We start from the raw sequence: 25,876 nt of genomic DNA, 5'->3' as shown, positions 1-25,876 counted from the left end.
TGCATCCAGGGAAGTGCCGAAAGCCACCGTAGCATTGTGTCTTGGAGCCACGGAACACAGGCCTTGGAGACCTCTGAAGTCTGGGACACATGTGGTCCTCTTTTCTTATCCTCATTTTTCCAGAGAGGGGAGAGAGTGACAGAATTATTTATTATGTACTTGGTACAGGGTCTCACTGTGCAGCTCGGGCTCATAGTGATCCGCCTGTTTCAGTCTCCCCGGTGCTGGGATTACAGGCATGGGCCATCACGCCTGGTCTTGGTGGCTGGCTCTGTGCACGGGGGGTGGGGGGGGCTGGCATGGCACGCAGTACCTGGGATTGAACCTAGGTCTTTGTGCTTGCCTAGGCAGGTGCCTAGTCTTCTGAGCTATCGCCACAGCCTGCATTTTATATTTAAGCACTTGCTCTTTGTATAATACACTGCTTGGTGCTTGCATTTGAATGATTGTTAGACAGTCACCCCAATTCAAAGACAGTGTTGAGGGCTGGAGAGATGGCTGAGTAGAATAAGCACTTCCCTGGCAAGTGCAGGGGCCTGAGTTCAATCCCCGGTTCCCAAAAAAATAAAAAATAAAAGTGTTACCCAGTTATTCCCTGGCATTTGTGTGCCAGGCACTGGGCTTATTTCTGAAAAAACTGAAGGTGAATTGGATACAATTCCTATCCCCAAGGAAACCCGTGGCTGGTAAAGCCTGAAGTGAATTTGTCAGAGCACTTTCCAACTACAGCACTAGCCATGAACAATGAAATACCAAATGCCGTCAGAGCTAGCTCAGGTACTGTGGTTTGGGATAGGACCTGGGTTCAGTTTGTGCCTGCTGTGGGTGGGGGATGGGAATATTTCAAGAATAAAGAGGTGTTTGGGCCAGTCTGAATGTACAAATAGGATTTTAAAATGAGATTATGTAAGAGAAAGGGGACAGACCTGATTCGGTAACCTTGGAAGCTGTCCTGCGGGAGCACAGGACGATTGTCCTTGACTAAGTGACAGTCTCAGGTGCCAGGCAGAGCACAGCCCTTCCCAGGCCTACCTTCTGGCAAGCTTCCTTCAATTTTGGCCATAGTGTGGTGTATTCTTTTCAAAGGTTAAGCATAAAAAAGCCTTAGGACCAATTCCTTCGTGTTAATGTTTCTGTACGTAGATTTCTGGAGTGACAACCTTTCACCATATTCATATCATCCTTGTGTGAGTCGTGTGTGTGGTCAGATGCAGGACTGGGTGGCTTGGACTTCTAGGACAGCTTCCACAGCAAGAAGGCAGAAACATTCTGATGGCTTCACTTTGGAAGGGCTCTGTGGCAGGAGTGACACTGGAGCAGAGCCTTACACTCTAAGCAGAGTTTCGTCCCCACAACACATAAAGGCTTCCATTCAGAGAGGAGGAAGATGGTTCATGGGAAGCACAGGGGCGTGGGATCCTGGCGGGCATGGCAGCCGGGCAAGGAAGGCAGCATGGGGGTGGTGGCTGAGCCACACCACAGTCCTTGAAGTCATGGGTGCAGTTTGAGTCTCAGTTCTGCCACATGGTGGCCGGGCACGTTTTCCAAGCTTCTATTTTCTCATCTGTAAAATAGGACTATTAATAATACACAGCCAGCTGATCATTGTACGGACAGCTAGATCGATGCCTAGCACAGTAGCTGATATGTACCTAGTGTGCACTTAATACATGATAGTTTGGGGTTATTCTATTAAAATAAGTCTCAACTATGAAAACATCAGTTCAAACCACAGAACTTACAGATGAAGCAGAGGAGTCCTTTGGAGGCAGGAGAGAAGGGTCAGGGAAGCCTTGGCCATGTGGGTGCTGAGACAGGAGGGGCTCTACTGGCTGATGAGCCAGAGAGGTGACCACAGACTGAGAACTTGAGGTGACAGCATCATGGTGATCTCAATCCGGGGACTTGTGGAGATGTGGGAGTACAAGAGGTGCTGATTTATGCAACTCAAAAAACTCAGGGACAAAACAGCTTGGGCTGGGATGGGGACACAATCATGAGAAAGGCCATTTGTGGATGAAGACTGGAAATTCAGCGCGGTTTCCCTCTGCTTTGCTAAGCCAGTGCCCCAGTTGGTAGGCAGAATTGCTGTTTTCCCCTTCAAGGCTGACACTCATGTACCTACCACCCAACGCCAACCCCCAGCTCCTGGCAGGAACCACACTGTCTGCACCTACCTCCTCTAGTTGTGGTTTTTACATGGTAGGGCTTCAACAGTCTCGTAATAAAGCAGGCGAAAGTGAAGGAACCTTGAAAGTGGGTCTAGAGGACAATCAGGGCTTCTCTGAGTAGGACAGGGGCTGTGGGGAAGAAGGGGTCGGGAAGAATCCCAGAGTGCTGGAATCAAGAGCGCAGTGAATAACTGTACCACCTGGGCAGTGGCACTCGAGGATGGGTCCTTGTCCCACTGGCCACCACACGTGTCCTTTAGGACAGATTTGTTGAGACCAACTGACAGATAATACTGGAAACTTCCAAATGCTTTATGAATGTGGGGTATTGTTATTAATATTTTATAAGTAACAAATAGTGTGTCATGACCTCGCCTTGTACACGCCCTGCCTGTCACCCTGACCTCTGTCGATGGCTGCAGCTCTGCTTGGCAGCTGGGAACTGATTCGCATTGCTCACACAACCCTGTAAACGAGGAGAGGGAGAGGCAGGGGATTGGAGACGCGCTCCCCCTAAATTCCACACAGCCAGCGAGTGCACAGCCTCCCCAAACACGTGGAGCAGCAGCTGTATACCTCTTAGCCAAAAAGTACGTCCAGTAAATGTCAGGGAATCAGAGTCCCATCGTCTGCACTCTCCTACCCTAGGTAACTAGGCTAGGAATCAAAAACAGGAAGACGAGGGTTTAAAACATATGTATATATACATGCATATATATGTATGTATGTATGTATATATAAAGGTATTTACAAAAATATTAACTCATGAGTCAGAATAGATAATAGGCATTATAAAATGCTAATGAAAGAAAAATATTAAATGTCAAAAGTCATGGAATAAAGCCAAGAGAATACCTAGAGGGAGATTTATGACATCTGTGATGATATTATAAAAAGAGAAGCGCTCACAACTTATGAGGATCCAGCTTAGGATGACAGTGAACATAGGTCAGCCAGCCAAAGCCATGCAGCTCGGGTAGCAGAGCGGGGCTGCTGCACAGATGCAGCCGGCTCCAGAGCCTTGCTCGGGGCCCTACACCATGTGTCGCCACCTGCCAGTGTCCATAATGTGCCCAGGACCTGGAAATTCTGTTCTTCCAAATATCACGGAGATGAGCCTCTGAGGTAACTCCTGACATCCAGGTCAAGGAGAGATCCTGCGTCCATTCATCCATCCTTTCACCTGCCTTTCACTGACTGCAGAGTGCCTTGGCTGTGTGCCAGGCATGTGCTGCTCGCCGCCCTCCCTGCCTCTTGCCTTCGATGTTCAAGGACCAGCCTTCAGCCAGGGCCAGGCGCACACTGCCCTGTACTGCCACCTCCCCGCCTGGCCTGGCCCGGCCCAGCCCGGCCAGCCTGGGCCCGAGCTGGCCGTGCTTCTTTGCCGCTTGTCAGAACAGCACCCTCATCAAAAATGACTGATTTCTCTCTTGTCTTTTCCAACAGGTAGACTGAAATTACCATGTGTCCAAATTAAAATTGCATACTTCAAGGATTATCTGAAGGACTATTCTTAGATCCTTTTAAGAAGATTTAAAGAAAAGTGAGTCAATTTTTTTTTTTTTACACTTCAGAGCGTATTCATGATTTAAGTTAATGTTATGGGTGCTTTTTTCTCTACTTCTTAAATATGCACTAATAGGTAGACTTTATCTCCATTTATTTTATAATAAAGAATTTTTTCCCAAAGAACAATGAACAAGGAGTACAGGATTACTGCACTAATGATTTTCATATATTTCAAAGGCTTGTGGAATCTCCAAGATAAAAGGGTCTTACAGGCAGGGGCCATTCCCTGCTGGACACGGCCGAGCTAGAGCAGCATCCTCCAGATCCCTGGCTGGGCTTGGAAGCCTCCAGAGACTGGTGGGAAAGCTTAAGACCTTTAGTGCTTTCCCACTGTCTGGTTTGAAAGCCTTTCCTTCTTGCATCTTGCCCACCCTCTTCTCTACTGAACAATCTAAAGATGGCCATCCTTCCCGGAGTTCTTATTTTTTTGTTCATCTCGTAACTTCTCATCTGTTGGTTTCAAGAGCAGCTCCTGCCCTGCTCAACTTCTTTCCAGCCTCGCTAATGTCTTATTAAAATAAGTGCCAGCCGGGATCCCAGCCAGAGCACGGCCGGTGTGTTTTGCCCTGGTAGGATAAGTCCACAGGGCAAGACTTCCAGTTCTCCAGTCCCAGCTCTGTTCCTGGTCTGCATCCAGAAAAGTCACTGTGTTATTCTGAGCTCAGAGAAGGCCAGGAAGGCAGGAGGCAATAGTCATAAAACGCCCTTCACCTCCCCAAGGCCAGTTTGTTAGCTTAGAGTGAAGAGTTGCTGCTTATCACTATCTGGGAAACTGGAATGAGCCTGGCCTTGGTGGTGGGGTCCGTGGGACCCAGGTCCAATTCTAGTCCTATCACTTGCTTATTGTGTGGCTATACCTGTCATTTCTCGTCTCAGTCCGTCTGTTTTTTCACTTGGGAAATAAGGATGATAGATCATTGTGCCGAGGATTTGTGGGGGCTATACCTAGAGCGCCTGGTGCCTGGTACTAGGGAGTGCTCTACAGATGGCAGTCCCTGGTGAGGTTACAAATGTAGCAATGAAAGGACTTGAGTGTAGCTAGAACTGAGGGCAGGAAGTGGTAGAAACTCCAGTAAGGAGACAAGATGGGAGCTGCTGCTTCTGGATGTGAGGGAGATGTTCACATCTCATAAACTGTCGTACAAACACCTAACCCCAGAAAGTACATGAAATTAAAGTGTTGTTTCTCAGAATGTGACAAGGAGGGACTGGTTGCTATGGAAACATACAGTTACAAGGGAAACTGTGCACACGTGTCTATGTAGCTGCACAAATTCTCCCACCCCCTGGTAGCTGCCACAGCTCCGGGCCTGGGCATCAAGGGCTTCATTTCCTGGGACGAGGCCCCAGACCCGCAGCTTGGGGGCCTTGTGTGTTGTCAAAGTTTGTCTGTACTCAGAAGGCTGAATGAGCATCGGATGAAAGATTACACGTGGATGAGGTTTGTAAACTGCGAAATACTCCACTCCTCGACATGGCTTTGTGCTGTGGATAGCTTAATACTTTGGAAATAAAGCCAAATGTAGAACTCGGGCAAGCTGAGCGTGTGCTGAGCCAGTGCAGTACAGCTCTCGGGTTTCTGAATGAAGCAGCAGTGTGCGTATGTGTGTGCCCGTGTCTGTGTGAGCACATGTATGTCCACGTGCAGCAAAACCCGTGGCCGTTTGGATGAGGCCACTGCACATGACGCCTGGCTGCCTCCGAGGAGTGCAGCACAGGAATGAAGGCGAGTTGTGGAATCAGCCAGCCCGGCCCCGTGACAAGCTCTGGCCTCAGAATAGCTGTGTGACCTTGGCCTGTTGGACAAGCGTGGCGCAGTGCTTGTCTTCTTGACTCTTCAGGTCAGTGGAGAAGGCTGCTCTGAGGAGCTGGGAGGATATGGCCTGGAGTCTTCCCACACCACTAAGAAAGCACCGGGTCTGAGCGCCCAGCACATTGCCCAAGCTCCATGGCTTCCTCGGCATTTAGGCTATGTTGTCTTAACTTGCTGAATAAAAGCAACCCTGGAGGAATCTCAGCTGCCCCAGGCCCTTCCCGGATGGATGGAGCCCTGTGGACGAACACTCCATAGTCTGCTAAGGGGCTCATTCCAGCAGTGTCCTAGCCCCGGGCCAGCCTTCCAGTGCCCTCCCCTAATCAGGGTGGATGGATGGGCAAATCGTAAACTCGGGAGAACTGAAAACCGCTGTCATCGATGGTAGGGAACACACTTTCTGATTAAATATAGCTGGTCATCTGGCTGTCTGTGCAACCATCTTTGGCCAGGGGTACAGAGGTGCTGCCCCTGCCTGACCTTGCTGTGATTCTCTTTCAGGAGAATACAGATGGAGGCAAAACTGCACAATTGTGTCTTTCAGTGTTTTCCAAAGTGTAGGATATAGTCCATTACCCGGTCATGAAATTAATTTGGTGGTTTCAGATCATTTATTAACATGAAACAGCAGAACCCAGTAACCCATGGAGTGGATGAAGATCATGTATATTGGATAGGAAGAAGAAATTCCTAGAGTCAGCAAGGAAATGACAGGCAACTTCTGTATTAGTTACTCTTCTCTCGTTACTGGGACAAATACCTGACACTCAAAATGAGGGAAGGAAAGGTTTAGCTCACGGTTACTGGAGGTTTCAAGATACTGGAGGAGAGGCGGCGGCACTGCCATGTCCAGGATGACCCCCCCACATGTTTCAGAAAGCTCACGCTAGCCAGTTCAGTGGTTCTTGCTTCTCTGGCCCCGCCCTTCAAGCCACTTGTTGCTCCTCCCTGTGTCTGCTCCGTAACTTACACGAGGCTCTGGGGGGACAACTAGGCACAAACCATAATAACTTAATAGAGAAATGAGCAAAAGACTCCAACAGATATTTCATAAAAGAGGATGTCCAGGTACTCGGTAAGCATACAAAAGCATTACTACTCTTCAGAGACACCCTAATTAGAAGCACAGTGAAGCGTCACATGCGGCCATTAGAATGGCCACAATGATGAGGAGACTGTACCTAGTGTTGGCAAAGATGTGAAGCCACCAGAACTCACATACTCTGCTTGGGCAATGGAATTTGTTGCGATGACTTAGGAGGACCGTGTGACAGGATCAGCTCTAGCTAATGTACACGCCCCGAAGCTTCCACTCCCTCGTGTGCACCAGGGAGACTTGCACACAGTGTGCATGAGACTGCAGGGCCACCAGCAAAGACACCCGTGAGCGCAGCACCACATGTTCACAGTGGACTAGTGACGGCCTCACCAACGTAAAATTCAAAGAAAATCCAGGCACAGTGAAGCCTTATGGCTTCTTTGCATAAAGCACAGAAGTCCACAGGACAGATCTACACTGTGAAAAAGTCGAGGCAGGTTACCCTCAGAGAAGGGCTTGGTGCGTTGGGAGGAGCTCTAAGTTCCTTCAGTGTTCTGAGTGTGGCTCTGTCTCTGGACCTGGGGACTGGTTATATGGGTATTCACAGCTGTGAAGACATGTCAAGCTGTTAAGTAGTCGGACCCACAACTGTACCCTCACCATAGTTCAACAAAAATGCATAAATTAACAGAACAGAGAATAAAATTCAGCAGTGGGTGGAGGTCGCCAGCGGCAGATGGAAGGCAGTTGCATGTCTGTGCTAGCGTGTGCTGTGTTATGCCGTCGTGCACACCCCCGAGTGTGAGTCACAGAGAGTACAGGAGTGCTTCTGATGGATCCTGTGCCTCCCCCTCCAGTGAGGCGTCTGAGACCCAGAGGTGAGGGGCTTCAGAGCAGATCAGAAAGGTGCACAGAGGTAGGAAAAAGCTAGCGGCCTCCTGCTCCCTTGGAGCCTTGGAATGTCACTGTCGGTGTGGATGGCTGGATGGGGACGCCTAGGCTGGCCCCTTGGGCCCCAGGACGCAGCCCTGCATGGGGAACAGTTGTTTCTCCCCCCATCTAGGGCACAGGCCCGGCTACCTCTGGCGGCCTGACTCCCACTCCCAGACTCCCTCCCTCTTCCTTTGTGCCTGTCCTGTGGAAATCCGCTTCCCTCCAAGTTCCAGAAAGCTCCGCCATGTTCGGTTGTTTTTCTACTTATGGAAAATGACTGAGGGGCCAAAGCTGTGTGATGGTGAGGGAGGTAGGAAAGCTGAGGAGGACACCCAGATCCGACAGAGCCGTGTGTCCTCGCTGGCTTTGCGCTGTCACTTCATTACAGAGCTGTGAGTCCGCCCAACAGTACACTTCTGTGGGGTCAGGAGGCTGCCAGGTTCTGAGAACACAAAATATTGCCAAGGCAAGACAGAGCCCTGTTGGTCAGGCTGAGCTTTCCCAGTGAGGGAAATGTGTAGCTTTTAAAGGACCCAAACTCAGCTGGGCCTCAACAGGGCCTGAAGCTGCCTTGAGTAGGACAGCACATGCCATGAATGGCTTGCCTCGAATGGCTTGCCTCAAATGGCTTGCCTCGAATGGCTTGCCACCAATGGCTTGCCAAGCCTTTGGACTCCGACCCATAGAACAGGATACATGGGATCTGTTGATTTAGAACATGTTCCAAACCCAGTAACACAGAAGGGAGCTTTGAGGTAGAGCAGCCCAGGCCTCCAGGAGAGAAGTTCTAGCCCAGCCTGGGCTCAGCAAGCTGGGAGGCCTCAGACAAGGTGTCAGAGAAGCCAGAAGGCTTGAGGTAAGCCTCAACAAAGGGGGAACCACACAGCCAGGCTGCTGAGGATGCGGTAAGCTCCGGAAACTGCGCCGAGGGAGTGCATGGTGGAGGCAAAGGCTGAGGAAAGGACTCCTACTTGAGGGCCTCTGGGTTCTAACAAGGTGTATCGAGGCAGAAGAGACCCTCGCCTGAGACTTGTGGAGGCAGGAAATGCTTGTCACCTAAGAGATGGAGTTAAGGGACGCAGGTGGACACTACTGTGAATGTTGGTGCAGCCCTAGAATTTTGTTTTATGGCTCTCATGCCATCTTTGAGGAAAACTTCAGAGGCCTGTTCTAATCTAGGTCTGGTAAAAGCAGGAGCTGGAAAGATGAAGAAAAATAACAACCCCAACTTCACCGCCCAACCCATGGACCAACAGTCAAAACCCAACACAAATTTGACATAACAATTATTTTTCTAGGACAAAAGGTTCCCAGCTGTGCTCTATACTACATCAACCCTACAAAACATGCGCCCCCTTTGGCCTGCGAGAGGGCAACACTGGGCGGCAGCAGCAGCAGCAGCAGCAGCGTGGTGGAGGGCAGACGTGCTGCAGCCTCGCTGCCGCACCGCACACTCGCTCTGCTGCTTCCTAGCCGGCTCCTGGCTCAGTGGTCTTGCTCTTTCTGTGCCCAGCGCACGACCGCCCAGTGTGCCACGTGCCTCTGTGACTTGGTCCTTAGGATATGGCCAGGCCTTTGACAGTGAAGCATGAAGCTGCGTCAGTCCTTCTTACTGGCTGCTCTTCAGGCCGGTATCTGTGGGACCTTCCTGGGGTTGCCTGCAGGCCAAGTCTCCAGCTCCTGTGCAGGGCGATCTGCAGATTCAATCCCCCTGAAGGTCAGGAGGGCCAGGATGGTGCGCCTTCATCCGCGGTGCTCAGCGCTGTGTGAGCGGTAGGCCCAGGTTCCACTCTCAGGGATCAGTGCTCGGCCACACTGGCTGTACGCACACTTCTGAGCAACTCCAGCACATCTATTATTCATTGACTACAAGCAGTTGCTGTGCTTTCTAAAAACGCTTCCGCCTGCAGATGTTTCTGAAGGCTGCGTGAAGCTCTCTTGACCTTCATGCCTTGCAGGCAGTGCAGCGGGAATCAACCCCTCCTGCCCTGAGCAGTGGCTGTGGGGTGCGGATTGGAGCCGGTGAAAACCTGTCCCTTACACCCCCAGCTCTCAGCCCCACACCTGGTTTCCGTGCAGAAACATGGATGTCTTTCTTGGTAGCACCCTTTGATGTCTTGGCAACATAGCCTCTCAGTCACCAGGGCCACCCCCAAAAGTCTTGAGTCCCAGCCCGTCTCTCTGCCATCACTGACTATCCCAGGCAGTATCTCCTCTGGCCTCATTTTCCAAGTCTCTGCTTCCTGAGCACTAACTGAAGTCAGATTCCATCTTTATGTTCCCGTCAGCCACAACACCCTTTTAATCTCTATATGATCTGCTCTCCTGGACTGCGGGCCCATGAGGGTAGGCACCAAGTTCTCCTAATGACATGGGTCTGTGACAGCCTTCTACCTGTGACAGAGAAGAGTACTCTCTGCCTCTGCTTCTTCTGCCTTCTTGCTTTTTCTATTCTCTTGTTGCTTTCTTTTCTTTGTTACAATAGAAACAGGGCTAAGTGGCATGGTGGCAAATCCTAGCACTTCAAGGGGGCTGAGGCAGGAGCATCGCAAGTTGTAGCCCAGCCTGAAAAGCTCAGAGACTTAGGAAGACCCTGTCACAAAATAAAAATGTAAAGCAAAGGTTTGGGAATATAGCTCAGTGTGAAGGTTCTGATTTCAATCCAGTGGGTGGGGGAGGAAGGAAGGGCAGGGCAGGGTGGGGCAGGAAGGGAAGGGAAAGAGCGAGAGAGGGAGCGAGCGAGCAGGCTAATGATCCAATTGTGTTCACTAGAAGAAGCTCAAAGCCCACTGTGGGAAAGCCTAGGCGGGTCCTGGAGCCCCTCAGCAGCTCTCAGCGGCCATCTTTTATCTCTTGTAGACACTGGAATTTTGCTTGAGATTTTCCTTATGGAAAATAAAAGATGGTTTTTCTGTGATGACAGGCTTGGACAACACTGATCTGTGCTTCTCTCATTTTTGGGAAGCAAGGGCCTGTGCCAAGTGTTCCACATGTGTTCTCTCATGAACAAGGAATGTATTATTCTGTTTTTATGAACTCAGAAACTGGCCCCAGAACAGGTAGGAAGCATCTCTGCTCACACTGCCAGAATCCAAGAGACTCAGAGTTCCTCTGCAGGGCGTCTAGACTCTGAAGTCCTTCTGGGGCCACCTGCCGCTTCCTGCAACCTGTCCCCAGGACGCAGGGCCTCCCAGAGTCAGCCCTTCCATCTGGGCAGCCATGAGGGCCAAGCGCAGAGCCCTGGGCTTGGATTGGGCTCCGCTGGCTCAGAGGACCAGGGCTTCCTCCCTAGGATCCTGGCTGTGCCTCTGTGAGGTGCCAGTTAGAGAGACAGAAGTTTGTGTGTGCCAGGACAGCGGGCTGCTCACGCCTGGTCCTCGGTGCCCAGAACGCAGCTCTGTGAGCTGGAACCCTGCAGCCGGCACCTTCCACAAACCTGGGTCCTTGTTCCCAAGGGTCACATGTTTCTCCCCAGGGAGTCCTAGACCAAGTGCGTCCTGTCCTGGGCAGGACAGGAGCACTGTGCTCCAGATTCCACAGGAAGGTGGCATTGTTGTTCCCCTGTGCTTTGTGGTCTCTCATCTCCTTCTCTTGTCCCTAAGCCATGGTTCTTCTCACTCTCACTTTGGGGTGAAGTCTGGTTTATTGAGTAACAGTGGAAGTAGAACAGAGGATAAGAGAGATGATTCTTGCCCAGTTCCCTCACGAATTCACAGACTAAGCCTGAGCTCATCACAGTTTTCCTGTCTTGAAGATGAGGGGCCTTGGACGACACCGTAGTGCCCACCAGCAGGAGGGTAGTTACGGCTCCGAGTCAGGAGCTGTGCTTCCCAAGTGTACATCCCAGCTCTGCCTTCCCCCGGGTGTGACCGTGGCCAGTGTAGGTACGCGCTCTCTACCTCAGTTTTCTCATGTGCAGAACTGGGTAGTTGTAAAGGGCACCTCACAGTCTGTTGTGGAGATTAGCCAGGAATCTCAGCACACAGCAAAGTATTTAGTTGAGGCTGTGTTGGCAGTTGTGGTTGTTGTCATCCCCAATCTTAAAACTTATACTTTGAGGGTCAGCCAGATAGCTCAGTGGACTAAAGCTCTTGCTTAGGCAGGGTGCAGCAACTAGGGTTCAATCCCTGGGGTGCCGTGCTGGCCCCGCCCCCAGGGCGTGCCTAGATGGCAATTGAGACTGGCTGTGGTGGCATGTGCCTATAATCCCAGCACTTGGGAAGCTGTAAATAGGAGGATCACTATGAGTCTGATCTATGTAGTGAGACCCTATAGACCCTGCACTAAATCCATTAAAAAACCACAAAGCTGTATGCTGTGTTCTGGACTTTCTCTTGCCTAGAACATGTCTAAAGTCTCCCGGTGGTTTGCTTTTATTGGTTTTGTTGTAGTTTTATTTTGTTTTTTTAAGGGAAGGGCAGCCCTTTCATTCATTGGGCAAGTATGTAGTGAGAGGACGTTCCTGAGCCTTCAGTGGCACCATCCTTAGGACGCACGCACGCACTGCGGCAGTGCCTGCCTGCCAGGAAGGCTGTAGGAAGGGATCAGAAGTGGGGTGCACAGATACATGTTTTTAAAAAATGTATTACTATTAAAAACGCACTGTTTCTCCTCTACACACCGCCCTCACACTTTGAGCAGACTTGTCCCGTTGCTCTTGCCACTTTCTGCAGACCTTCTGGAAGTCCCGTTTCATGAGTATCATTAGCTGTGCTGCCTCAAGGTCCTGAATCAGTTCCAGACATTTACCTTGCATGGCCACTTTGGCGGTGGGGAAGAGCGCGGAGTGGCACGGTGCCAGGTGCAGCCAGTGAGAGGGCTGGGGACACGTGGCGATGCCTTCGGACTTCCAGAACCAAGTCGGAAATTGGCAAGACTGGCGAGACAAGCACATTCAAATGGAGAGGTGGTATTTTAAGGGGAGTTAGTAGCAATGAGTTTTTACTATCATCATTTGTTTATCTTAAACACTCACCATCTATTTTGATCACACTTTGTACGCTGTACAGGACTTTGACTCACATACAATGCTTGATAAGACAACGGGAAGGTTCCCAGATCCGTCAGGAAAGACGTGCCCCCCAGTTCGAGACCCCTGAGTTGGCATATCATTGCTCCTCCCTGCAGCTCATGCCATGGAAGGTGCTGCTGAGTTCATGTCCAAATAAAGAAGAGCAGAGATGCGGGGGATGGAGGGCTAGATGGCTGGATGGGGGAGCAGATGGCTGGATGGGGGAGCGGATGGCTGGATGGAGGGCTAGATGGCTGGATGGGGGAGCGGATGGCTGGATGGAGGGCTAGATGGCTGGATGGGGGAGCGGATGGCTGAGTCTGCTTTGTAAGCGCATCTGGGTTTAGCTTAAGCACATCAAGTGTGCACACTTTGTGTGTGCCAGTTTGTGTGTTGGTGTGCATGTGTGTCTGTGAGCATTTGCAGAGAAGGCCCAGCTAGTTCTGTGGCAAACAGAGTTGACCATAGTTACATGGTTTGCATATTCCCCCATCTGGTATTTATAAGGTCGCCTTTCACTGGCGTCCTTTCAGCTGTCCACCGCTGATGATGGATAAGCGCTCCCTCTGCCGCTCCCGTGCCTTCCTCCTCTGTCAATGGAGGCTTTGTGCTGGGCAGCTTGTCTCTGGATGCTTCTTTCCCAAGGCTCGGAGCTTCGTCTGGCTTTTATCAAGGGTATTGATGGGGGAGGAGGCCTCAGGCAGCTGGATTCAGGGCGCAGAGCCTGTGGCGCGATGCCAGCTGAGCCTGTCAGGCTGCGCGGATCATTCGACGTCTGCCCCGGGAAGCAGGCCCCTGGTTACCTGAGCTGCTTCACCGCTCTCCGCAGCCAGTGTCTCAAGAGTCATCAAGCTCTTGTTTCCCAGAGGCTTCTGCTCTGGGCCCGGGGGAAGACGCAAATCGGGGAAGCGTAGGAGGGAAGCGGCAAAGGGAAAGTGCAGCCAGGCTCAAGGTGTGAAGAATCGCACCCCACAGGGCAGAGGGCTGCTGCGGCCCCTGCCTCTTCAGCTCACTAATGAGATTAAAACGCCAGCAGCTGCCTCTGGCACACTTGCTTAGGGACATCCTGGCTTGAGCTGCTCCATGAGAGCTAGTCGGGAAGCTCAGAGAGGTCTAGGCAGGCGCCTGGCTGGGGCCTGTTGATTAGAATTCTGAATGTGTCGCCCTTTGAAAGCCAGCGCTTGCTGGAGAGCAGACACAGGGCTGAGACCTCCTTGGTAACCCTGACATACCCGCTGCTTCCAGAGGCTAACACGCCAGGAAGCTGATGTGGTATGGACCGGTTGTGACAGGGACTGTGATGCCAACAGAGATCGTGATGACCATGATTGTCCCAATGGTCAACGGCAATTTTCATGTGTGGATGCCCACAGAAACTCTGGGGGAGGGGGGCATTGCTTCCTGTGTTGCTTTCTATGCCTGTTGTTTCTACTTATTTTAAAAGCATAGATTCCTAGACCACATTGCCTCATGATTCTGTTTCTCTCCACCTGGAAGCCCGGGAGTTTCTGGGCCTGAGACCATGTTCAGTGATTTTTTGTGCCCCAGCCAGGCCTTTGGGAATTTGACTTTGGGAATTGCTGCTAGTTGAGGTATTCGATCCCCAGTGTATCTGACTGCCGCTTCCTAAGCTTGGGGCCCCTGCCTACCCTTATTCTCTGACGCTCAGTTGTATCATCTCTAAAAGGGCAGTAGGTGAAATGGTATAACCGCTATGGAAAACAGTAAGACAAGTCCTCTGAATGGAAAACAGAATTACCGTATGACCCAGCAACTCTACTTCCGAATCTGTGCTCAAAAGAAATAAAGCAGGGTCTTAAAGACACATCTGCTCATCCTTGTTCAAAGGAGCACGATCTGCAGCGGCCAGCAGTGGAAGCGGCTCAAGCGGCCCTTGATGGATGAATTAATAAGCAAGGGTGCTGTGTCTGTCCCAGGGAATACTATTCAACTGGCACAGACTCTACCATGGAGGAGAGGTGAGGACACTGTGGCAGGGAAATGAGCCCGTCCCAGAAAGATAAGTGTTGTGTCCTTCCACTTGCGTAGCGTGGCTGGAGTGGTCCAGTCCATGGAGCAGAAGGGAACTGTAGTCACCGCTGCTGGAGGGAGAGCCATGGGGTTTATTGTCTAAAGGGTTCTGAGTTTCAGCTCTAGCGCTAGCATATGCTGAAAGGGATTATTGGTGGTAGCCATGCAGCAACATAAATGTAATAATACCATTGAGCTGCGTGCTTGAAATGGCCAGGAATGGTAAGTTACATGGTATGTGTATCGTACCTTCAGTTCTCTAAAAAGGAGATCAGGTAACATCTTCCCTCCAGAGCCATTTAGAGAAAAGTACAAAAGAGCGCGTGTACAGAGCCTAGCACAGTGCCTGACACACAGCGCCTGTGCCAAAGTGTGTTTTTCTCTTTCCTTGATGCTTCCGTGAACATCTGCTTAGCCAGGCGCTTCCTATCCTGTGCACCTCTGCATAGCTTTGTCTGAAAGGAAAGGGCAAAGGGCGCTAAGGATGGTTGGTGCCGACTCTGAGTCAGCCTTGAACCCTCGCTGACCCTGGGAGGCACTAAGCTCTCCTTTGATGGATGAGGAAGCTGAGTGCTGACCAGGCTAAAGGGCTTGCTTATGGCCACAAGTCCAGCTAGGTTTGCCCTGCTCTGCTGTCCCACCTGGCTATAACCTGTAGGGGGCTGAGAAAAGCTGCTCCCACTCTTCCGGAGAATGTGCCAAGAACGACGCTGGCCAGAGGATGCTAACGTTGTTAGAAGCAGGGAGAAGTTTGGTTGAGACTTTGCCCCAGATTCGTTAGGTGACGTGGAGGCTTCACTAAGCCAAAGCTTTCTTGGGGGCGCAGAGCACAGCCCCCCACACACACACAACCTTTTCAGCCAGGCTGCTATTCAGCAGGCCCGGTGATGCTCAGGACATCTAAATCTCAGCCTCTCCTAGAGTCTGCAGTTGTCTGACACCAGACAGGCTCCAAGTCGGCCTGGAAAGTAGCAACCTGCCCCCTTCAGCCAACCAGGGAAGGTTGACGCCCCTCGGGCACAGAGGAATATTCACTTCTCTCGTGGCACGTCTGGTGTGTGCCTGGCTCTGAGATCCGAGCTGATAAAGGGGAACCCTGTGGGCACACTGTGGCCCGCACCCAAGACTGTGGCTATAGCCAAAGTCAACATTAGGGTTAGGGTCTTATTACAGTGCGTGAATTAAATGGGACAACAAACTGAAGAGCTGTGTTAGCGTCACCATCACACGGCAGATTGAATAGCTGACTTGGAAGGCTGAGTAACAATGACAGCAACTACAATGACAATGACGATGATTGTGGTGGTGGCAATGAACAGGCAGTTTGAACAGCTGAACTGAACAGCAAATAGGATTTCACCAAGGTTTTTTAAAAATAAAAGCTTCGTTTACCGCATCCAGGATCTGTGCTAAGCACGCTATACACGTTGCTTCCATTCTTCATTAAGAAGTCCTGGAAGGTCGATGTTGTCATCTCTGCTTGGTAGATGAGGAAGCCAGAGGCTAGGTCACGCGTGTGTCTAAGGCGACGTGCCTGCCATTGATCCAGAACTGGCCCCTGCGTCACATATTTCTGACTCTAGCAGATTTCCTGTGTCGTGAGGAAGTCACAGTTGGTTCTGCATTTCCTGAAACAGTCAGCCACTAGCTGTACAGGTGGGGCCCTTTAAGAGGTAGCGCTCACCTTGTGCGTTGACACAGAGCCCTGATTATAGAGATTCACGGGGGGGGGGGGGCGCGTTTTCGAGAATAATCCTTCCCATCTGTGTGGCTCCAGTCTGCTTCACAGCACTGTCATGGGTGTTGTGTTAAACATCAGCTCAACTCAGACGAAACCTTGTCATTCTTTCTCTCTAAGGCAGCACCATCTCTTCGACTCTGTCAGTGGCTCAGTGAGCAGGCAGCAGTGGCCCTGGCCTCTTGAATTCCCAGCCCCGCCGCTTACTAGCAGGGTGAGCTCCAGTACACTACTCAGTCAGCACTTCTGAGTCTCAGTTTGTTCATCTGTGAAGTGGGCAGACCTTTTGGGGCTTAGGCACTGTGAATGCCAGGCCCTCCTCCCACTGCGTCGCAGAAGACAGTGAGTGAGGAGTGGCATCTGTGACTAACTCGCTGTGCCCACTCACTTCCTAGAGCAGTGGGGTTGAATCCATGACATGGGTGCTACGGCTGGTTGTTTATCATTGAAAGCTGTAAAAGATTTGCTCACACTGCGCTAGAGGAAGCTCTGCCCACATTAATGTGGGCAGTTTGGTATTGATTCAGACACTGAAATTCTGCTTTATGCTTCAGTCTCATGTGAAGTTTTCAAGTGTCCTGAGACCCCGTCAGCATTGGAGTGCTGATGAATTTGAGGTTCTGGAAAATCCAAGCTATTGTCTTAAACCAAGAGTGGAGAAAATTTTCCCACATCTGGCCCTCCTGTCTGCCCAGCTAGACCCTCCTCAGAGGAGAAAAACCTAGACTCTCAGAGTTAGAACTGGCCGTGGTAGGAACATCATGGCAGGAGAATGCAAGGAGATAGCTTGGCCTCTCAGGTATGGTGACATACCCTGCTGGTAAGATAAGAGCAGAGCCCTACTTTGCCACTGAAGGCCTTGGCCAGCCCTCTGTACCCACCTATGGTTTCCTTACATGTCCAGATGGGGACAGGATTGGCAGCATGGCAAGTTTGAAAGTCAGGTGTTCAGAATCCTCAGGGACATGGTGATGCATGCCTGTAACCCAGCACTCAGGAGGCTGAGGCAGGAGGATCGTTGGGAGTTTAAAGCCACCCTGTGCTACAAAGTAAGTTCAAGGCCATTCTGAACTGCACAGTCAGACCCTGTCTCCAAGAGACAGACCCAGGAAGGAAGGAAGGAAAGAAGGAAGGAAGGAAGGAAGGAAGGAAGGAAGGAAGAAATGAAGGAAGGAAGAAAGGACGGACGGACAGATGGACGGAAGGAGGCAGGCAGGCAGGCAGGGAGGGCGGGCCAGGGGGAAGGGAAAGGGAAAGAGAAAAGGAAAGGGAGAGGAGGGGAGGGGAGGGGAGAGGAAGGAAAAAGAGAAAAGAGAACAAAGTCAGTTGGATATAATCAATTTGTGACTTACAAAATGTGAACATTCAAGTTGCAAACTCTTGGATATGAGCGGACCTCACATTATTTGTGGGGGCTCACAAATCGCAGAAGTGGCTCACACGTCTGCTGGGCTTGTTGCAGTTATGCTGTCCAGTGCTTACTGTCCAGTGCGGTAGGCTGCACTAGAGCCCAGGATGTCTGGAAGCCAGAGGAAAGCGGTGGTGTTCTGGGGGAACTGCGGGGGAGTACAAAGCAATAACCAGGGAAACGGAAGAGAAAGTGAAGTGTAAGTCTTGTGTTTTTGGACTTACAAACACATCCAACCTACAAAGGTTCTAGAACAGACCTCATTCGCGGGTCTAGGACTTACTGCATTGAGGGTCTGGAATTGAAGACAAAGTCAGAAAGCAGAGATTTAAGTGAAGACCCCGGAGCACACACGTGTGATTGTTGAGAACAGACTGCAGCGTGCGGTTTATTGCAGTGGCTGGTGGGGAATGAGGATCTGATGCAGCCCGTGGAAAGGAAGATACAAAGACGTGGTCAGCAGGATGTGGGGTCTGTGGGTCTGAGAACTGGGAACAAGGCAAAGATAGGGATTTGCGGCTGACTCGTTCAGCCCCTTCCCCGTCTGTGTGTCCACCCTGACTAGGCAGATCACCTCTGACCAGGATCACTGAGCTGCTACCAGGCAAACCCCGCGGTGTATTTTGATATGTGGTGATGGTGGCACTTTCCGAGTTTCTGTTATCCGAATGCTCATGAGGTTCATTCTAGGCCCGAATCAGTGACGCATTTCCCATGCTGGCCTGACTGCCTTTCTGTTCCTCCCACGTTCTTCCCCAGCAAAGATAATCATTCCTCATTCTGTATCGCCCCACAGCCGGCATCTAGGGCAGTCGAGGGGCAGACTTGGTCTGCTTCTGCCTCAGTTACTTTCCTTCCTTCCTTCCTTCCTTCCTTCCTTCCTTCCTTCCTTCCTTCCATATATTTAGTACAGGGTCTCACTACATAGATCAAACTCATAGTGATCCTCCTGCTTACAGCCTCCCAAGAGCTGGGATTTTAAGCGGGCACCACCACGCCCAGTCTCAATGGCTGTCTCAGTGTGCCTTGGAAGCTGGGCCAGCGTGGCATGCCAGGGATCCAACTCCAGTCCCTGCATCTGCCTAAGCAGGCACTTTAATCCACTTAGCTATCTGGCGAGCCATGTCTTAGTTACTTTCCTGCTACTGGACACGGTATCTGATATCCATACATTAGAGGAGGAGAGGTTTAACTTGGCTCACAGTTTTCAGAAGATTCATCCACACTCAGCTGGCTCCAAGATAGGAAGGGAACCATGGAGGATGACCACAAGGAGAGCCGCCCACGCCACAGTGGCTGGAAGCGGGCAGTGAAGGGTGCTGGGGAGGGCGACACACCAGGGCCGCACCGAGCGACCACCTCCCAGCCCAGATCCCACCTCCACACAGTGCATGCAGCCCTGATCTTTTCCAAGGATGAGTGGGGCCCCTTGTGATCCACTCACTTCCACAACCCCACCTCTGAGCACATAAGCCTCTGGGGGCCATTTGAGGTCTGGCCCTTGGCAAGTCTGTTCACAGCCGAGTGAACGAAGGCTCGATGACCACACACTAAGCACCGCCTGCCCCTTCAGATCCCGGGCCCAGTGGCCCCAGCCCCTGCTGCGTGTGCACAGCAGTCTCCTAGCTGCCCTAACATGGCCTGGAGACCCTTACCTGACGTGGCAGTTCAGGCCGTTTCTGGGTTATTCTGTCCTGAATAAATGGGCTGCTGTTTTCTGGAGAAAGACACTGATAATCAGGGCCAGTTACCTACCTTGTGGGACATGGTGCAAAATGAAAACATAGCACCCTTGTTTAAAAGTTGTTAGGAATCGCAAGACAGCTACAGCAGAGCGTTCAACCGAGCAGATTGGTTTCGGCAGGTGGGCCCTGTGTGAGTGAGCAGGCCATGTGGCCAGAGACCAGCCTGGCTGATGAGGACCAGACCTCAGGAGGCTGTAAATACCAGGCCCAGGTCTGCGTTTTGTGGTGGAGAAAATAAAGAGCTACAGGAGGATTTTGAACAGAGGGTAGCATTTAAAGTTTACCGCATCGTTTCCTGAGTGTAGGTCATAGTCATTGTGGAAAATGTACCCAGCTATGGAAAGGTACAAAACTCTGTTAATCTCCTCCTCCTGCTTTTCCTTCTCCTGCTCTTCGTCATCCTCCTCTTCCTCCTCTTCTTCCTCCTCCTTTCTCTTCCCTTCCCTGCATGCAGGTGTCCAAACCAAAAGGATCCTGTGACACAGGACTAATTTCCTTCGTCTTTCTGAGTTTGTTTCTGGGTGGCCTTATTAAGGTGGCACTTCACCTACAACTGAGGGCGCTGCTTTATGCTGGATGTTGAATCGGGAGGTGGAGGGCTTCCTTAATGGATTATGCTTAGAGAGACTGTCCTGGAAACAAGTTTAGGGGTATGCAGGGTGAGGTTCTGCAGGGCTCGGACAAGGGGTGGGGAGTGGACCTGTAGCAGTTTGAGAGCAGAGCCTCTGAGTTTGGAGAGTTAACTGAATTCTTAGGAAGAACCTCCAGGCCCAGCCCTGCAAAGTCCTGGGTGCTGCAGGTGATGGCAAACGCGAGTTGTCTCTCAAACAGCTCCCCACTCCACCTGCTCCTCCAAGGTGAGGCCACACCTTGCCCCTCCCCTGGGGCTCAGGGACTGCTCCCTGGGGTGCAGGCTGCAGCAGGTGTGGGGGGGCCAGGGTTCCCAGGGCAGGAGTTGAAGCCTCAGGTTCGCTGGTAATCCCCAGTGTCCGTGCTGCCGAGGAGGGAGCTAGTGCTGTCGTTGGACCCTTAATTGTGAGTTTCATGAATTTTCATGTTTCCGCTTGCAAGCCTAATGTTGCTTTCTGGGTGAGGGATTTTTTTTTTTTTTATACTTGAGCATAAGAGACTTGTAATTACAGAGTATTGTGGATTGCAGAGGGTGATTAAAATGGATTTCATGAAATCTGAAGCACTCCCTCCCCCCACCACACACCCCAGTCCAGGAGGCGGGGGAGGAAGTCAGACAGAATCCCTCGAAGCAAGTGGGAGAATTTGGGTATGAGGGACATGAATTTTCTTTATGCCTTTCCTCCCTGGGTCTTGGATCTGCTCCAATGCGGTCCTCCCCGCCCCCTCCCTCTCCCTCTTCCTCCCTTTCCTGAGTGGAATCCAGCCCTGTCCCTGACCCCAGCCAACTCTGACCCCTAAGGAGAGCTGTCTTCTCACCAAAAATAATGAGACAGCACGGCTCGTCTACGCTTTAGTGCAGCTGTTGAGCTGCTCCATTACCATCCCAGCCGGGCCTGGCCCATGCCAGGAGACCCTGAACTCTGGACAGAGGGCTGGAGATGGCTCATTCCAGGAAGGGTAGGTGAGAATCCCCGCCACGGTGTCTTCCTCTTCTAAGGCACGGCAGAGTGCTTAGTGCACTTGAGCGCTGGTCTTCCCTGCTTTAGCTTGAATCAGAAACGCCCTCGCTGGTGCTCAGAGGACACCCCTGTGCAATCTGGGGTGGGGGAGGGGCGTGGCTGGAAGGCTTCCACGTGGAGATGAAGAGGGAGGGTCTGGTAGGAGCCCCCGAGGAGAGCACAGGACAGCATGGGGTCCGGTCAGGTCAAACTGGACCGCTATCCCCTGGAAACCTCCCCCGTGGCCAGTGAGGGAGCCAGGTGTACTTGTCCGCTCGCAAACGTGGGCACGAGTGCTAAAACCTGTGGCGAACTCTGTGTCAGCCCCTCTGTGGAACAGACCGGCCTGTCACTGCAGCAAACCTGACCCTGCAAAGCAGGATTGCCACCAACCAGGGCAGCAGCCTTGTGGGAAGCAGAACTTGTTCTCCTCGGGTGCCAGCCCCGCATGGGCCGCTCAGCTGTTATGCCCTTGAGCAGTGAGCAGCCTGCCCAACTGCATGAACAGCCTGAGAACAGAAAGCGAGTCCAAGACTCTTTTCTCAGGTCGTGCTCTCTGTCCTCTAGCCTTGTATGCGCACCATCGTACTGAACTCTGTTTCTACAAAGGTCCTTTCATTAATGACGTATGCGTGCGTGTGTGTGTCCTTCGCAGACCAAAGGATAGGATTGCCTGTGGTAGAACATTCTGGCTTAAGGTTGAGTGGCGAAGTCCAGGTCCTCCTTGCCCACACTGGGCCTGAGATGGGCCCCAACTCCTGTGGCCTCCCTGCCCGCCCCAGCTCTCTGCCCACACTTCAGCCCCACAGACAAGAGCCTATTTCCTTCCACGTCACTGGATCCACCACTCTGCCTGGCAGGCTGTGTGGCCCGCGGTTTCCCACCTAGCACCGCCCTTGCAGTGGACCCAGCCGCACACCCCTCAGAGATGTCCCCTCCCTTTCTCTGTGTGGCCCCATTCTTTGGACAGAGCCGGGACTGGTGCCTTTAGAGCTCTAGGCTGGTTTTCCTCGCTGGTGCGAGCTCCTAAGGGTGCAGCAGGCCTCACCCACCATTGCATCCCCTGTGTCCAGCAAAGGTTTAGCCCTTTAGGGGCCCCTTCACTGTAGTTGTTGAGACACCCCAAGAGCCTTGGGCGAGTGAGTGTGCCCAAAGGAGGGAGGCCCTTCACAGCATGGGGCTAGGGACTGGCCTTGGCTTGGCAGCCAAGGAAGTCAGGGCCAGGGACTATCCTGGGAAAGCCCCTGTCTCTCAGATACTGTGTCCCACACTCCCAGGTCCCCCTTCCAAAGCTCTGCCTCCTGGGCCAGGAGCCTTACAGAAGGTCCCCCACCCCACCCTGAGCTGGAGCACACCTCAACTGTACATCCCGGTAGGGCTGGCCAAATCTCCAGTGTCTGCTGTAACTTATGGGTGCCCGGGACCCGGCACAGTCCTTTTGGCTTCCAGGCCAGAGCTGTAACACAGCCCACTCAGACTGTTGACAGTAAGAAGAGACAGCTGCTAATGCAATGCCCTGAAACTATCTCTTGCCAGCCCATTTTCCTGGCAGTTCCTGAGTGCTGGTCATAGATTCAGGTGCCGGGCCAGAGCTACCTTTCCCAGGGAAGGGCGATCAGGAGTTGCAGACCACTGTTCACTCTCTTCAGTGTGCTGTGAGTTGGCAAGGGTTGGGCAGCTGCATGGCCAATAGGCAACAATGGTTACCACCTGGCCCTGCCTCAAAGGATGGAGCACAGAGGGTCTCCTCTGAATGGGTGGGCAGCAAGCTCAAGCCAGGGACAATGGCAATGCAAAGTATCCCCATGGCAGAGATGGTAGAGGTTACTGTTTCTGTTCAAGGGGATCGAGTAAGACTGCATAGGAGAGGTGGCATTTAAACTAGAACCCTAAAGTAAGTACCAGCTGTGGTTCCCCTAACTTAATGCCTGCTGTGGCCTTTGGGTGTCCCCATTTTATAGCAGAGGAAACTAGGGTGCTGAAAGGAAAACAACTATCCAGAGTCGCACAGGAAACAAGCAGCAGAGCTGGGGATTCAGAGCCAGCCTGCATTTGCTTACGGGCCGCTGTCATTCTAGACAACGAGCTGAACATAGCTGAGTGCCTGGCTGGGAAAGTTTGGGGTGAGCGCCTCTCGCGTGGGTGCTGGTTGAGCCCTCTCGGCAGCCTCTGCTACCTTTTGCCCCCACTTGGCCCACTGGAGCAGAGGCTGAGGCGTCTGCAGCCTGTCTGGCTCACCCTGCTGGGCACACGGGTTAGGCCTCTGCTGCCTACGGGTCTCCGGAGCTCTCCCCACTGCGTGCTGCAGATCGTGCATCTCGGGCACTGCGGTGCTCCTGTGCCCAGCTTGCTTGCTGCAAGCTCTCCTTGTTCACCCTGGGCACCCAGCGCGCAGAGCCAGGGCTCCTAAGGCCCACAAGAATGAGACTGCTTGTCTTTGGGTGCTGGAGTTTGTTTGCTCTCTGTGGCTGCCTCAACGCCTGCGGCAGTCAGGCCTTCCTTCACCAAGCCTGCCCAGGGGGCCTAACAAATGCGTGGACTTGGCCAAATTTATTGGTGAGTTATATTCATCACACTTTAAAAATAAGAAGTGAAATAAATAACAAGTGGCAGTATTCTGCTCCATAAAAACCATCCTGCCCTCGGATAAGTGGCTGGCACCTCACTTCCCTGAACTACCGCGCATCCCTGCGCACTGCCATAAATGGTAGCATCCCTCTGTGCACGGATAAGCCACTCTGGCGGGAATCACAGATGTGCGGTGGCATATGCTGGCCTCATAAAATCACCCCATGCTGCAGGATGGCAGTGAAGACATTTTAAGCAAAGCATGTGAGTCTGTGTGTGCTTGGTCAGGGCAAGAGAAACAAAGGAGGGAGGAAGAGAAAGAGGAAAGGGGCCGAGGAAGGGCCTGCAGAAAACCGCACAAGAGCCCCAGAGGTGCGCAGGTGGAGATAGTCGCCAGGTATGAATTCTGCGCAGGCGCACCCCAGTGGCAGGGCTCCGAGGCCAGCACTGTCACTGGCCTGCAAGCCCCTGGGATGAGAGAAGAGCCCCATTTACTCAGTTAATATTGTATCTTGCCCTAATTACAGTGGCCGTACTACACAAGTGATGTCATGTCCTTCTCGAGGGCTTCCTAGGAACTTACTGGTCATCGCAGTTTGATCGCTTGGTTAACATGGTTATGTCGGGCACGCCAATTGGAGCCAGTAGGCCATTACTTTGTGTCTGCACACATTTGCAATCCTTACCATACGCATGCAGGTTAGTAGCAGCTGGCTCAGGGGTCCTGGGGTAGCACGTGTGAGACCTGAGAGGCGGGCCAGCAGGCTGGAGATGGGCTCAGGTGGAAACATGAGCTGCAGCCGTGAGGCGAGCTTCCTTCCCTCTGAGAGACCTCAGCGTTAGCTCTAACTGCCTCTCGTCTGACTGAATGAGGCCCTCCCAGGTTCTGGAGAATAATTCCTTTTACTTAAAGTCCACTAATTGTAGCTGTCAGCCACACCTGCGGCCTGCCTTCCGGCAGCACCCACGTGAGCATCTGATTGAGTACCTGGTCCCTGGAGCCTCGCCACACTGACACAAAGCTACAGCAGCATGGATGGTTTCCCTGCAGTGCCATTTTCACTTGATAGTAGGAACCTTATAAGGAGATACTTCAAGATTACGTACATATGCTGCGCCTGGCCACACCTTGGGCCCTTCATGAGGCATCAGCCGCACATTCCTGCCGGAAGTGAGCAGTTCTCGCTGTGACCACTCCATGAAGAGCTGTTCCTGGAGAAGGGACGTGGGAACCAGGCCTCAGAGCGCAGCTCTGCCCCTCAGCTGGATGGGTTTCCCTACCTAGGTCCTCCCTGCCTGAAGGGCGACGCCACTGCCCCTCCTTTTGGAGCATTTGCTCACTGGGGCGACATGCGGAGCGTCTGTCCTAACTCTTGCTTTCTCAGTGATCTTGGCCAGGCCCCCTCTCTGCCCCGAGCCCCGTCAGGTCCTCTGTGCAAGCCACTCAGTAACCCTGCCGGTCATCCTCCTCGGTCTGGGGATCAGGGACACAGACGTCCGTGTCTCTTCAGGCTGTGATGCTCTTTTCATGTGAGAAGGATCTGCTCTGCTCTCGTGACCTGCCCTGGTGAAGACAGTTGGGGCAAAACGAGGAGGCCAGGGAGGGTGGGAGCCCGGAGAGTGCCGAAGTCGGCCTTTTCCCACATTCTTCCTTCCTTGATTTCCAAATTGGAGGTTTTTAGCCAATGTCGGTGAGGATTTGCTAGCGGGCACAGGGAGTGCAGAGTTGTAAATTTCAGTTCAACCACCATTGTAAGGAAGCGGTAACGTAAATGAGAATTCCAAATGAAGCCAAATTATATTCATTGCTTTTATACCTGCTATTAAATATGGTGAGAAGGTGAAAATAGTGGTTTCACCCTTTTGAACTGAAATCGGGGTTAGTTGGCAGCTCCTACCTGCGCTATATTAAGTTGTAGGATAAATCAGGTATAATTACGGAATTTAATTATACGCTACATCTAACTGGCATGTGCATGTGTGTATCTGTATATTGTAAAACCTTCAAGATAGTTAATTTTTTTAAAAATATGACTGCCACAAAAGCCTTGGATGGATCAGCCACTAGCTGCAGGTGACTCTTCAGGTGGGAATTCAACCCTCCCCGCCAGGGCTGCTGGCCAGAGTGCTGGGGCCCTGGGGCACCGTGCAAATCTCCCCCAAGCAGACAGTCAGGGCCCAGGTGATGGACATGGGCTGTCTCTCGTCTGTCTCTCAGC

General features: G+C 52.1%; 1 protein-coding gene across 6 annotated transcripts in view; it reads left to right on the top strand.

Annotated features, from left to right (window-relative positions):
* The window catches only part of Tenm4 (teneurin transmembrane protein 4), a 707,062-nt gene that overhangs the window by 275,907 nt on the left and 405,279 nt on the right, over window positions 1-25,876 (top strand). For all 6 annotated transcript variants that reach the window (XM_023716613.1, XM_023716612.1, XM_023716611.1 and 3 more), the window contains exon 4: window positions 3,618-3,714. The gene's annotated coding sequence lies outside the window, so the exon portion shown is untranslated. The remainder of the gene's footprint in view (window positions 1-3,617; window positions 3,715-25,876) is intronic.

Source organism: Octodon degus, unplaced genomic scaffold, assembly GCF_000260255.1.
Source record: "Octodon degus isolate 3935 unplaced genomic scaffold, OctDeg1.0 scaffold00049, whole genome shotgun sequence".
In the NCBI taxonomy this organism is placed as follows: Eukaryota; Metazoa; Chordata; class Mammalia; order Rodentia; family Octodontidae; genus Octodon; species Octodon degus.
Note: the sequence above shows the minus strand (reverse complement) of the source record. Positions and strands in the feature narration are given on the sequence as shown.